This window comes from Sorex araneus, chromosome 5 (assembly GCF_027595985.1).
Source record: "Sorex araneus isolate mSorAra2 chromosome 5, mSorAra2.pri, whole genome shotgun sequence".
Taxonomy (NCBI): Eukaryota; Metazoa; Chordata; class Mammalia; order Eulipotyphla; family Soricidae; genus Sorex; species Sorex araneus.
The window spans coordinates 183,703,974-183,717,469 of record NC_073306.1 but is presented as its reverse complement, the minus strand read 5'-3'; the positions used below and the strand labels follow the sequence as shown (position 1 = coordinate 183,717,469).

The 13,496-nt window shown below is 50.7% G+C and overlaps 1 protein-coding gene across 5 annotated transcripts in view; it reads right to left on the bottom strand.

The window, feature by feature from the left end:
- The window catches only part of CRACD (capping protein inhibiting regulator of actin dynamics), a 230,367-nt gene that overhangs the window by 39,691 nt on the left and 177,180 nt on the right, over positions 1-13,496 (bottom strand). For all 5 annotated transcript variants that reach the window (XM_055137664.1, XM_055137662.1, XM_055137667.1 and 2 more), the window contains one exon: positions 12,901-13,069. The gene's annotated coding sequence lies outside the window, so the exon portion shown is untranslated. The remainder of the gene's footprint in view (positions 1-12,900; positions 13,070-13,496) is intronic.

Sequence of the window (13,496 nt, the reverse complement as noted above, 5' to 3'; positions counted from 1 at the left end):
CTCCGTATGGTCTCCAAGCACTGCCAGGAAAGATCCCTCAGTCCAGAGCCAGAAGTAAGCCCTGAACACTGCCAGGTGTGGTCCAAAAACAAAAACAAAACCACACACTCACACAAAAAAAGAATAGGGCCAGAAAGATAGTACAGAGGTGAAGGCACTTCCCATAACATGACATGGTCCCTGGAACACTGCCAGAAGGAACCCTGAGTATAGAGCTGGGAGTAGCCCCTGAGCACCACCATATATGGCCCCAGCACCCCCAAATAAATACATAAAATTAAAATAAACACATGCAGCATATTCCTCAGAAGCTTTGTATAGACAGGCTGGGACAGCACAAAGGTGTACCATAAGACTTGCCATCATTTCCAAACCCTTGACACTATTTCAACTATAAAGAAAAGTAGAAGGAGGAGCGTGTTGGTGGCACAAAGAGAGGGAAGTCAGGAGAGCCGGCAGAAGCCTGGGAGAGAATTCCCTGTTTGTCTAAAATCATGGGAAATGCCGAGGGGCGATGCTTGGACAGCTGATCTTGCTCTCTGATTCACAGAGCAACAGACTCTGGGTGCGGACGCCCCGTCTTCCCGGGCCAGGAGATGCAAACACCATCAGTAGGACGCGGAATTGGAAAGCGGATGCTCCTACTAAGCCTCAGTACTTCTTTTTCTTTTGCTTTCTTTCTTTATTACTTTATTTTTATATGGCCTGGAGCGATAGCACAGCGGGTAGGGCGTTTGCCTTGCACATGGTCAACCCAGGTTCGATTCCTCTGTCCCTCTCGGAGAGCCCGGCAAGCTACCGAGAGCATCCTGTCCGCATGGCAGAGCCTGGCAAGCTCCCCATGGGATATTCGATATACCAAAAACAGCAACAACAAGTCTCACAATGGAGACGTTACTGGTGCCCACTCAAGCAAATCGATGAACAACGGGACGACAGTGCTACAGTGCTACTTTTATACACTGTGGGGAACTGAACCCAGAGCTTCACACAGGCAAAGCAAGTAACTGCTTTTCCACTGTGCCGTGTTACCAGCCACTTAGGCTGCAGCACATCTTGCTTATTAGCACTAAGGCCCCCTTGGTTTTACCTCCGTCTCATTACCGCGAAGCCCTTTGACATAAGCCATCGTGGGTTTGCAAGATCCAGGCAGATGCTCCCGCTTCTCCCCGCCTCATTCTCTTTCACTTTCCTGGCGCTGGCTGGCCTGGCAGTCATAACTCTCCCCAGCAGCTCTACGAGGCTACTTAAGAGTAAACGATATCGTTCTCTTGGGCCCACTTTCACAGCACTTAGACACAAACACGGGGCTGTTTTAAAAGACCGTTTCCTTGCTTAACGTTGTGAAAGATTCCGAAAACTCAGCTGAGTCCTGAATGGCTATGCCACTGTTATTGTAAATGTACGTATTTGTTACACTACAAACGACTTTAAAAACCAACCAACCAACCAACCAAAAACCACATCTGCTAGAAGCTTTGTCTCTGGGTCTGGAGAGATCGTACTGGGGGGGAAATCCCGGTGTGCACTCGCACCTGGTTGCCACGAGCATCGCGGGGCACAGCCCTCGGGACCCCTCAGCAGTGGGTGAGGCACTGCCTGGGAAGTCTGAAAATACAGAAACTGGGCTGGAGTGATAGCACAGTGGGTAGGGCGTTTGCCTTGCATGCGGCCGGCCCGGGTTCGAATCCCAGCATCCCATATGGTCCCCTGAGCACCGCCAGGGGTAATTCCTGAGTGCATGAGCCAGGAGTGACCCCTGTGCATCGCCGGGTGTGACCCAAAAAGCAAAAAAAAAAAAAAAAAAAAAAGAAAATACAGAAACTTTTCCTTGTATATTTTCACAAGATTTTAAATGTTTATCCCAACAACCAGGACAAATGACCAAGCCTGGCTCCTTAGCTGCAAACGCAGGTGACAGTTGGACCTCCCTTATAGAGCTTCTGTCTGTTTGCTGGGGCGGGGGGTGGGGCATACCAGTGATGCTCCTGTGTTACTCCTGGCTCTGCACTCCAGAATTACTCCTGGGGGAGTTCTGGGAGCTGTGTGGGATGCCAAGGATCGAATGACTGACACCAGCGGTGGAGGGTAAGGCACTTGTCTTGCATGGAGTCGACCCGGGTTGGATCCCCAGCATCACATATGGTCCCTCAGCACCACCGGGAGTCATCCCTGAGCGCAGAGTCAGGAATAGCCTCTAGCAGGCCAGGGGTGGCCCCAAAACAAAAAAAAAAGCAAAACGAAGTTGACACTATTTCAGGCAAATGAGTATACTCGAACTGTATCAGGGAAAGCTGCGGATTTCCTGGGCCGAGAGAGAGTAAGATGTTGGGTGACACTCCATCACTCCAACTGGGACAGGCGATGAAGGCTCAGCGGACTTGCCTGGACACAGCAGATGTGGTGATGCCCGTTAGAGAGAGTGGGGATAGCTCTCCAAGCAACTGAGGGGCAGAGGAGTGTATAATTGTCCTTCTGGCCTGCTGTAACCTCTAGCCTGTTGTAATCTGGTTGCCATCTGTAAATGATTTTCAGCCCAGGCACTCTCCAATTCTGTTTCCTCTCAGGCCCTACATTTATCTAAATGCAGTTAATTTGCCAGCTCAGAAACCACTAGTGATTCCTTTCTGCCAAACTCCTACTCAGAAGAAGCTGCAATGGTGGCTTGGGATGGAAGGTTTTTCACAGGACAACCCTACACTACTGTGGCTCCGTGAAGTGGAGCTGGTGCCTGGTGGGAGTTCACACCTGGACTCAAGCCAGGGCCTCTACTCTGGAACCCCGCCTATGCCACCAACCGGGACAAGTGACTGAACCTGGCTCCTTAGCTGCAAATAGAAATGACATCAGGACGTCCCTCACAGAGCTTTCTGTTTGTCGGGGGCGGGGGCATACCCAGCCATGCTTAGGTGTTACTCCTGGCTCTGCACTCCAGAATTACTCCGGAGGCATATGGGATGCCAAGGGTTGAATGCAGGCCAACAGCATGCAAAGCAAGTGCCCGACCTGCTGTACTATTGCTCCCCCTCCCATGTCCCCACCCCAGAGCATTTGTTAGGATTGAATTAGGTATGGCTGATGATTTAATGCAGTTAGGCTAGGATGGCACTTACGCAAATGTTATCCAAGTATCAAGTACATTATCAAATGTATCCCTTGATCCGTTAGCCCAGCCAAAGCCCTCAGAGAGGAAGACGATTGGCCAGACTGAATCCTGTGCTCCTGCAGTGGAATGGGGAGGGGAGGGTCTGACCTTTTTTGGGCTACAGTAGCTAGAAGAGGAGGCTCCCACCTTTTGGGGCTCTGCTATAGAGAGCAAGGACTGTTTCGCACTGCCGGTACAGCTGGCAAAGTGGATTCTCTTGAAGGAAATTTGATTGCTCTTGAGACGGGAAATGGGATGCCGACAGTGGAACTACCAAACAATATCACAATACCTACCCACTCTGCTCTGGGGTCTGTGTCTTTTTTTTTTTTCTTTTTGGATCACACCCAGCAATACACAGGGGTCACTCCTGGCTCATGCACTCAGGAATCACCCCTGGCAGTGCTCAGGGGACCATATGGGATGCTGGGATTCGAACCCGGGTTGGCCGCATGCAAGGCAAACGCCCTACCCGCTGTGCTATCACTCCAGCCCTGGGGTCTGTGTCTTGGGTCCTCTCAACCTAGTGCACCCGGAGGGGCGTTTATACTGCTCTCTGCTGTTCAGGCCTCCTTCCCTCCGGGAGGCTGCCTCTCTTCCCGCCGGGCAGCAGGCTGTGCAGGGAGGGGTGTGTGGCTGCCTGAGAGCCACAGATACCACGTCCCTGCCACCAGGAGGCCTGGGCCCAGCTCCAGTGCCCAGGGAGGGATCAGAAGGTACGTCATAGGCAAGTGGCCTAGACCTCAGGCACGAACTAAGCAAGAAGTTAGAGAGAAAAGCGAATCCAAGGTCACACTTCCCTGTCCCCACCCACTCTACAGTTTGTGTTAAGGGGGAAGTGAAGAAGGACCCTCCCTTTCCAACCTGTTAATCTGGAACTGGGGTACGTGGCAGCATCTGGTGCGAAGGACACGTGAAAAGAAAGAGAAACGGGGCTACAGAGACAGAACAAGGATTAAGAAGCCGGTGTGGGGGCAAAGACCTTGCTCGCAGCTAACCCGGGCTCAATCCCAGGCACCACTAGGAGTGATCCATGAGCACAGAGCCAGGCAGTAAGCCCTGAGCACTGCTGGGTGCAGCTAACGCCCTCTCCATACAAAGGAAGAGAGAAAAGGGAGGGAAAGACGGCTGGGAGGATCTGGTTCGAAGGAAGTTGTTATATACCAGACATGATTAAAGAGAAATGTTCTCCTTTCTGTCACCTGCCTTTGACACTAGCAATGCTGGTACCCATCTTGGGGGTCATGAGGGGACCAGCCTGAATATAACAGCCTATTTGTTGAGAAGTTTTTTTCTTTGAGGATGGAAAGGAAAAAGAAGGGGGTTTGGAGAGATCGTACAGAGGACAAGATCCTTGCCTAATGCATGGCCTGCTTCAACCCCCAGCACAGCACCTCATATGGTCCCCTGAGCACTGCCAGGAGTGACCCCCTACCAAGAGAAGGAAGGAAGGAAGGAAGGAAGGAAGGAAGGAAGGAAGGAAGGAAGGAAGGAAGGAAGGAAGGAAGGAAGGAAGGAAGGAAGGAAGGAAGGGAGGGAGGGAGAGAGGGAGGGAGTAAGGGAGGGAGGGAGGGAGGAAGGGAGGAAGGAAGGAGAGAAAGAAAGAGAGAAAGAAGGAAAGAAAGAAAGAAAGAAAGAAAGAAAGAAAGAAAGAAAGAAAGAAAGAAAGAAAGAAAGAAAGAAAGAAAGAAAGAAAGAAAGAAAGAAAGAAAGAAAGAAAGCACGCATTAGACAGGCTCTTAAGAATGTGACTGAAATGTTTCCTTCAAGAGTCCTAGACCCTCAGGCACATTTTCCTGCCGCTGGAGATAAGGTGACAGCTGAAATCATTCTACCTGATACATCCAGCCACCGCTGTAAGTAATGGACACCTTCTAGGCCATGCTGACAGCACCTAATGCTGGAGGAAGAACCGCTGAAGGAAATTCTTGCCATCCACGAAAGGAGACGGTTTTCTGCAGCTGCATGGTTAACATACGTCTCGGACCAGCCCTCCTGCTCCTTCCCCTTTGTCTTTTTTTTTGGACAAGCATCATGTAATTTGGGACCATAGATATTGGGTAATTACCACAGCAATGATTAGGGATTCACTTCAGGAATAAGGAAATATAATTATAGTCCCAATGCAGCTTGTTTCCATGACAACAGGGGCAATTGCAATTGATCAGCAGTTTTCTTCCTAAACAGATCCGGGTGTCTCGCTGAAATGAGAAGCTAAAGTGCAATTAGCAATCCTCATCAAACAAACGGGAGTTGCTGGAAGAGGCTGGAGTCAGATTATAGTTTATGTGGCATTCTGGAGACTCATCTGTCATATATGAAAATACATGGTGGGGTACTGAATTACCTAATAATTACACAGAAATAAGATGCATCATTGGACATCCAAAGGAAAAGAGTCAAGTTTTGTATCTTCAAAACTGGAAATCAAAGGATTATTTACTGCAGCCCCTGCCAGCTCAGCCTTGTGTCTTTATCACACAGGATAAACAGGCCTCTAACCTGCCTCTCAGCTCCGTAGGGACTCCACTGGCTTCCAGCCACCTCGTCCATTCCTGAGTTGCTCCACCTGCTGACAGACTTGCTCATAACCCTCTCTAGCTATCGTCCGAATCAATTTAGTGTTGATCTGTGCTCTGGAAAGAGCAAACCGTTATCAGCAGTCTCGTTATCTCTGTGATAATACTACCCTGCATTTGGGCTGATTTCACCGGGGCACCTCAGATGGGAGCAGGCGTCCTCTCTCCTGCACCAGACGAAACCCGGCAGCCGCAAACCTCCAGAACCCAATTGCTGCTGCCCTCACGGCCGATCTGCACAGGCTTGTCCCGGGCCCCCCACCCCACACAGGAGAATAAATCTGCTGAAAATCCCAGGGATGTAGGACCAGTGACTGCAAATGCCAAGCCTCAAGGGGTCGGGACTGGGCTGTCCCTTCCCATCTCCCACCCTTTCGGGGTCCTGGCAGCCACACCCACGAACTGCCTCCAGGTGTCACTTAAGTGCATTCATAGCCACGATCCAAAGACTCACAAATGAATCTCAGAAGAGAGCAGCTCACTGCAGAGATGGCTCCAGACCCCAATTATTTGAAATTCTAGAATCCCAGGAGCATGCGGCCACTTTTGTGACTGCATGACCTCACATACTATTTTTTTTTTTTTTTGCTTTTTGGTTAAATCACTGTGACATAGACCCTTACAGACATCTCATACCATTCATAGCTGGCAATACAAAATAAATTACCTAGCATCTGTCTGTGGGGCAGGCTTGAGTCGTGGTGGGAAAATTCCACATAATAGTAAAAGGAAGGTGTAATGGTGGTGGGATTGGTGTTGAAATATTGAATGTAATCCATTATTGTGAACAACTTTATGAAAATAAAATCAAGTTATAAAAAATGCTACCCTGCATTTGTAAAGCACTATTTTTTAGCTGATAGTGTAACGACACATGCATTTTTTGTCCTCAAAATGATCATGGGAGAAACTATGTCCATATCACAGAAGAAGGAGCTAGCCTGTTAGGGCCATATGACCCAGCCCACGTATTCTATATATTCTCTCTCCAATAACTAAACTAATTAATCAATTATTTCTTCCCCATCTCCCTGACTTATTCAGGCCTCTCTTTAATTCTCTTGCATAGTCAGTTCCCCTCTGACCCTCTCAAAGAGCCCGGTAAGCTACCAAAAATATCTTGCCCGCACGGCAGAGTCTGACAAGCTACCCGCGGAATAGTCGATATGCCAAAAAACAGTAACAACAAATCTCACAATGGAGACATTACTGGTGCCCGCTTGAGCAAATTGATGAGCAATGGGATGACAGTGACAGTGACAGTCAGTTCTCAATTTCCATTTTTTTTTCTGGTGGCAGGCAGGGAGTGGGATAGTGGCCCACACCAAGCTGTGCTCAGGACTTATTCCTGGCTCTGTACTTGGGCATCACTCATGGTGTTGCTTTGGAGACCATATATGGACCGGGTTCCCGTATGCTGCAACATCAGAGGACTCGAGGCATCTATGGTAACCAAGGAGCCTGAACTTCACTGGCATTTCACAGGTGACATGCCTCATTACATCACTGTGTGATTATCCTTTTCTAGCTGGTCAGAAGACAGTTATTCCTCCTGACAGGAGGATATCAAACTGCAGGGTAAATGAGGTGATTACTGACTGACTGACTTGTACAATGGGACAAGTCAAAAGGGCCAAAAGAGCAACATTTATCCACCGAATGAACAATGGTTTGATGCCCTCTAAGTGCCCGACGCAGTGTTGGCAGCTGGAAATACACAGAAATGCAAGCCACAGTCGAGGCTGGTGGGAAGTTTCTGCTCATCACAGTCTAAACTGTTTGTACCATTACTCCAGACTGTGCACATCCTTAGCGCTGAGTTATGACTTCCTCATTCTGAACCCTGTTCCGACGGTTCAACCCCAGGGTCAGCTCACCCTCCCCAGAGCCCTGCCCTCCTCCCCGTGTTCATCACTAGCACTGACTACAAGGTGTGACACCAGGCAAGATGCAGCAAGTGCTGGGAGTTAGGTAGAAGCTACAAGTAGGACAAGTGGATAGCAGAGCCTCAGTCAGGCAATGCCCAAGCCTGGTGATGCAGCACCGTAGAACATGGGTCATGTGATGAGCTCCGAGAAGCAGCATCCTCCTCGTGAGCCAGAAGAGTGGTGAGTGTAGTAACTCATCGGGAGAGTGCTTGTCTCGCATGTATGAGATTCTGGGTTCAAAGCCCAGCAATGCAACACACACACACACACACACACACACACACACACACACACAAAGAATGCACTTATACTAGAATAGTAGCTCAGCCTCTTACCAACAAATTACTGTCTAGTCTTAGTTTGTTCTCTCTCTTTTCCTCTCTCTCGTTTTGGAACCACACCTGGTGGTGCTAAGCAAACCACACGACTCCTGGCCCTGTGCTCGGGGATAACTACTGAGAGGGTGCTCGGGGGTTGAACCCAGTTCAGCTGCATGCAAGGCAAGCACCCTATTCACTGGCTATTTCACTGGCTCTTGCTTTCTCATTTAAAAAAATTTAGTCTAAAGTGATCCTCTCTGAGAGTTACAGTACATCGTGCATGAGTTCACTATGCGAAGTACTTTGTGTAAAGTTCCTTGGATGATCTCTGAAAAATAAGGTTTCTAAGGAAGTTGGCAATGTCCCAATATGACATGTCTCTTCTTGGAAATACCCAGGACACATTAGTAAAAGTTCAGAAAATACCCATGAGTAAAGATCCTATACAATTTGTTTGGGCCTGGAATTCACCAAACCTAATTGCCAAAGACAATTCTCCTCCATAATAAGCTGTAACATTTACACACTTTGCAGGAAAGACACTATTAGCTGTGTTTAACTCTTAAAAGAAGGTCATATGAAATGGTTAAAAAGCTGGTTGTGGTTTCCTGTTTTGCTTTTCCCACAGTCTGGAATCATTTGCAAGAAGCTGCATTGGAGACACATGGGAATCTCGCCGAGGGGAGGCGCAGGATGCTTTAAACGTCTAAAAGAAATGAGACATTTCAGGCAGAAGGAACAGATCAATAGTGAGCTATTTCGAGTCACGAAGACATTTCTAGAATTACAGACAGATTCTTGGAGTTGGACAGCATTAAATTCGGCTGTAAATTCCCACCAGTGCAGAAGTCCTCACCCCCAAACTCCTGACCTTTGCTGGCACACGCCCAGCCTCGCAGCTTGGAGCACTCTAGTAATCAGAATATGCCCCCACACCGGCTGGAATCTGCCTCCTCGAACCCCCCCCCATGCTGCTAACGGAACTCCGCATTTTGTTTTTTGGCAAGAGCTTTCCATTCTGGAGGCAACACCAGCATTTGGGTGACTCAGAACACAAGGTAAAAGGATTCGTTTATTAACTGAGCTGGGAACTGCAAGTGAGAATCATGGAAAACAACATTTTTTTTTTTTCCTCTGAGAATCGGGAGAAAACCATGAGTTTTGCTCTACAGTAAAAGATGGTTGTGATATTACATTGTGGGTGGAATTACTCTGCAGGCATTTTCCATGATTTCCAAGAATTCCAAGTTTTCCAAGATTTCCATGAAGAAAAGAAGAAATCTACATTCTAAATGGCATATCAGGAGCTCACACATTTGACTTTAGTGACAAAATATTTAGAAAGCGGGTTCGGGGTTTCGCGTTGTGTTGTGCAGCCAGGGACTGCAGCCAGGGCCTCACGTGCGCAAGGCATGTGCTCGGTCCCAGAGCTGCAGCTCGGAGGAGGTGTCTCCTAGGCGGTGTTTAGGGCCTGGGAACCGCTTCCCAGAATCCTCAGCCCACTGCTCCAGGCGCTTTCACTCGGTTCTGCTGGGCTTAGTGCTGGGCTCTTAAGAGGCGGTGTGCAGGGAGCTCTGCAGTGCTGAGGACGGAGCACGAGGGGCCCGGCACAAGGGCGGCAGGTGGCCCTGACCCCTGAGACGTCTGCCCAGCCCGGCAAGAGTCACTTTTTTTTTTTTTAAAACATATTGAATTAATATTAAGATTTACTATATGTCTACAACAATCCAAAGGCTTCAGTGTTGGGAGAGGAATATCAATTATATGTAACAGAGCATCAGAAATCCACAAATAGGTCCCACTAGTTTTTTTTTTTCTTTTTTTGCTTTTTGGGTCACACCCAGCGATGCTCAGGGGTTACTCCTGGTTTTGCACTCAGGAATTACTCCTGGCAGTGCTTGGGGGACCATATGGGATGCCGGGGATCGAACCCGGGTCGGCCGCGTGCAAGGCAAACGCCCTACCCGCTGTGCTATCGCTCCGGCCCCAAGAGTCACTTTTATTCTTTATTTAGTTTTGTTCTTTTGTCCCCTGTGGAGTGTTCAGGGCTTAGTCCTGGCTCTGTCCTCAGGGCTCACTCTGGGTGGGATTTGGGGGGGACCCGGGGTTGAACCCAGGTTGGGGGGGGTGCAAGGCATGTGCCCTCCTCATTGCACTATCTTTCTGATCCTTACTATTGTGTTTTAAAAAGCACTTCCGAAGTTCAAATCCTGGCACTCTTGTGAGGCCGAGAAAGAACCTCATATGCGCCATGACAGGCTGTACTTCAGCAAAACAGCAGAAGGCCTAAGTTTCTGTCTCCCCCCGCAGCCCCCACCCCGCCAAAGAATTCCCTGAGACTGTCTTTGGCCAAAGTGGGAAAAAAAAAAACCTAGATGCCACCAGCAGGTGGGCATGACCAACTAGCTCCCAGATTTGTGACAGCTTTGTTGCAACTCTTGGGGAAAACCACCAACTTTGCTTATGTAACCATATGCCATAGAATGTTCCCTGGAACGGGAGTCGGGGTCCTTGTCAAGGCTCCACTGCGTAGGGTAAGGCTTGGACCCCAGCTCGATCTAGCGATAAAGGCTCCTTTGCTTTTGCATTATCACTTGTGGAACTGGTCTCTCTGAGAGCGGGAAACCCAGAACCCGGGTCACTGTCACTCTCATCCTGTTACTCATCGATTTGTTCGAGCGGGAACCAGTAACGTCTCCATCGTGAGACTTGTTATTACTGTTTTTGGCATATTGAATAGGCCACAGGTAGCTTGCCAGTCTCTGCTGTGTGGGCGAGATACTCTCGGTAGCTTGCTGGGCTCTCCGAGAGGGGCGGAGGAATCGAACCTGGGTCGGCCCCGTGAAAGGCGAATGCCCTACCCACTGTGCTACTGCTCCAGCCCAAAGAACCCAGGTATAACACTATATACGCTCCCCTAGGCATAACCAGGGGTGGTCTTGGTGGCCCCCAGCACCGCTGGGCAGAAGCAGTACTGCACTGGGCCCTAACAGCTGGACAGAGCATCACCAGTAGTGGCCACTGAGCTCCCTATCCCCTGCTCTATCCAGCATGGCTTGGGAGATCTCCACCCCACAAAAAGTATGTTCTTTTTTATTTTCCTTCTTGGGTCACACCCGGCAATGCACAGGGGTTACTCCTGGCTCTGCACTCAGGAATTACTCCTGGCGGTGCTCCGGGGACCATATGGGATGACGGGAATCGAACCTGGGTCAGCCGCGTGCAAGGCAAATGTTCTATCTGCTGTGCTATGGCTCCAGCCCCCTGTTCTTTAATGATAATAATAATAATAATAATAATATAATTATTATTATATTATTATATAATTCATTCCTAAACAAGCTAACCATCAACCTGAACCTTCAGCAAGTCATAAACTTTTTGCAGGGGAGGAGTCCTGGGAAAGAAAGTGCAGTTCTGTGCAAAGATCAATAAAGCCAAGTGCAATAAAACAAGGCCGGCCTGTGCACGGAGAGACGAGCCAGGCTGGCAGGGAACGTGCTTCCTGAGGAGTGTCCCGGCGGGACCTCACTCTGCGTGCCACCAGGACTCGGATACACTGCAGTGTCTGCGGGGCACTCAGCTATGCCAAGGCGAAGAGGCTGACGCTCCCCTTTTACCAGGGGAGAAGCAGCAGTAAACCCAGAGCGGAGTCACCCCAGACGCCGCTCACGACTAGCCTGACACTCCGGCCATCCGGTGGCTTCGGAACTAGCCGTGCGTGCTTCCCGCTGAACTCATTTTGTTCAGCTCACTCCCACTGGTTCGGTCACGAAAGACAAAGGAAAACAGACACAGACCAGCCCAGGAAAACGGTCAGCGTGAGTGAGGGCTGAGCAATGCGTGGGCTGTGGTGGAGATGGCGAATTCTCTCGCTGGGGTCCCACTTACCGACATCTCCCCTCCCGCCTCCCCTGTGCTTCTGCCCTGGAGGCACATCACAGCTGTGAGCCCTCTCCTGCCCACGAAGGCCAGGCCATAGGCCACTGTGCCCCGCCTTCCCGGGCTGCGCCTTTGAAGGGCTTCAGGGAGGCAGAATGATGATCTGGCCCCAGATTTTATGAAGCCCAGTGCGGGAAGAGAGAGAGACAGACAAGCAAATCCCAGGGAAGGGATGGGCTCTGGGGTGGGGCTGGGCACCGGGCAATACGGGCACTCAGCAGGCGCACACAGCAGGAGACAAGGCCAGAGCTGCTTCTGTGAGGGGTGCATTGCGCCGTCAGAGGAGTTGAACCATCTTTGCCTGCCAGCAGGGCAGAGAGAGGAGTGAGAAAGGGAGGGAAGTGGAAGAGAGGGAGGGAAAGAGAGAGAGGGAGAGAGGGAGGCAGAGAGGAAGGAAGAAGACAGACAGGGAGAGAGAAAGCAAGTGGGGAGAGAGGTAGAAAGGGAGAGGAAGAGAAAGAGAGAGGCAGGAGAGAGAGAGAGGCAGGAGAGAGAGATAGGAAGAGAGAGGGAGTAAGAAAAGGGGGAGAAAGGGGGGGAAAGAGAAAGACAGATGAGAGTAAGAGAGAGAAAGGGAGAAGGAGAGGGAGAGAGAGGGGAGAGAGAGAGAGAGAGAGAGAGAGAGAGAGAGAGAGAGAGAGAGAGAGAGAGAGAGAGAGAGCACAAATGGTAGAGACTCAGAGCTCCGTGGACGGTGAGGATGAGCCCGAAGGCTGTCCTGTCTGTTGCCAAGCAACGGCACACAGACTTGTCGGGCCCAGAGAGGGGCTGCCGTCTACCCAGCAGCCACAGGAGCTGCCCTCGTCCTCCTGGCAAGTAAATCCAGACTCTGCAGCCTCTGCCCGTCCTCCTTTCCCTCTTGTCCGCCCAGAGCGCACCCGCTCCCCCAAGTCTCTCCTTCCCTAAGACGCCAAGGATGGAGCACGCCAAAGCCTTCTCCCCTGCGTCCCTTGGGGTGGGGGTGGGTGGGTGAGGGCGGGTGTTACCTTAGATTGTCCTCCAGGGTCTCGTCATCTGAAGAGACGGTCCCATTGCTGACACACGGGGGGCGGCGACTCCTCCCTGCAGACACCTCCCGGGACGAGGTCGCGTCCTTCTTCCTCCTCTTGCTAAATAACTTCTTGAAAGGCTGGAATTTGCCGGCCTTCTTCTTGTCTGTGGGTAGGAGAGAAACACACGCTGCAGTGGCTCGGCCGGGAGGCACCTGGGAGGGTCATTGCAGCTCAGCTGCTCGGGCGCGGGGCAAAGGGCGGCCATCGGGAAGGAGCGGCCAGGCCCTGTGCCCGGGACGCCAGGCCCGGCCCCTCCGAGCACACTCAGGCGGAGACGAGCCAAGGGCACGGTGGGAATCTCCCGGGGACTGAGAGGGCTTCTGAGCTTCACGGCGGCCAGCAGCCCCTGCGGCCGCAACTTTCTTTAGCAAAGCAGATGGCATGGGCCCTTCTCCAGAGAGGAAGTGGGCAAACAAGGAAGTCAGACACGGCAAGTCTGGATGGGGAGAGAGAAAGGGAGATGGAGGCAGGGAGAGAGAGAAAGGGAGAGACAGAGTGTATGTACAGGGGATAACCTTGCATGCAGCTAA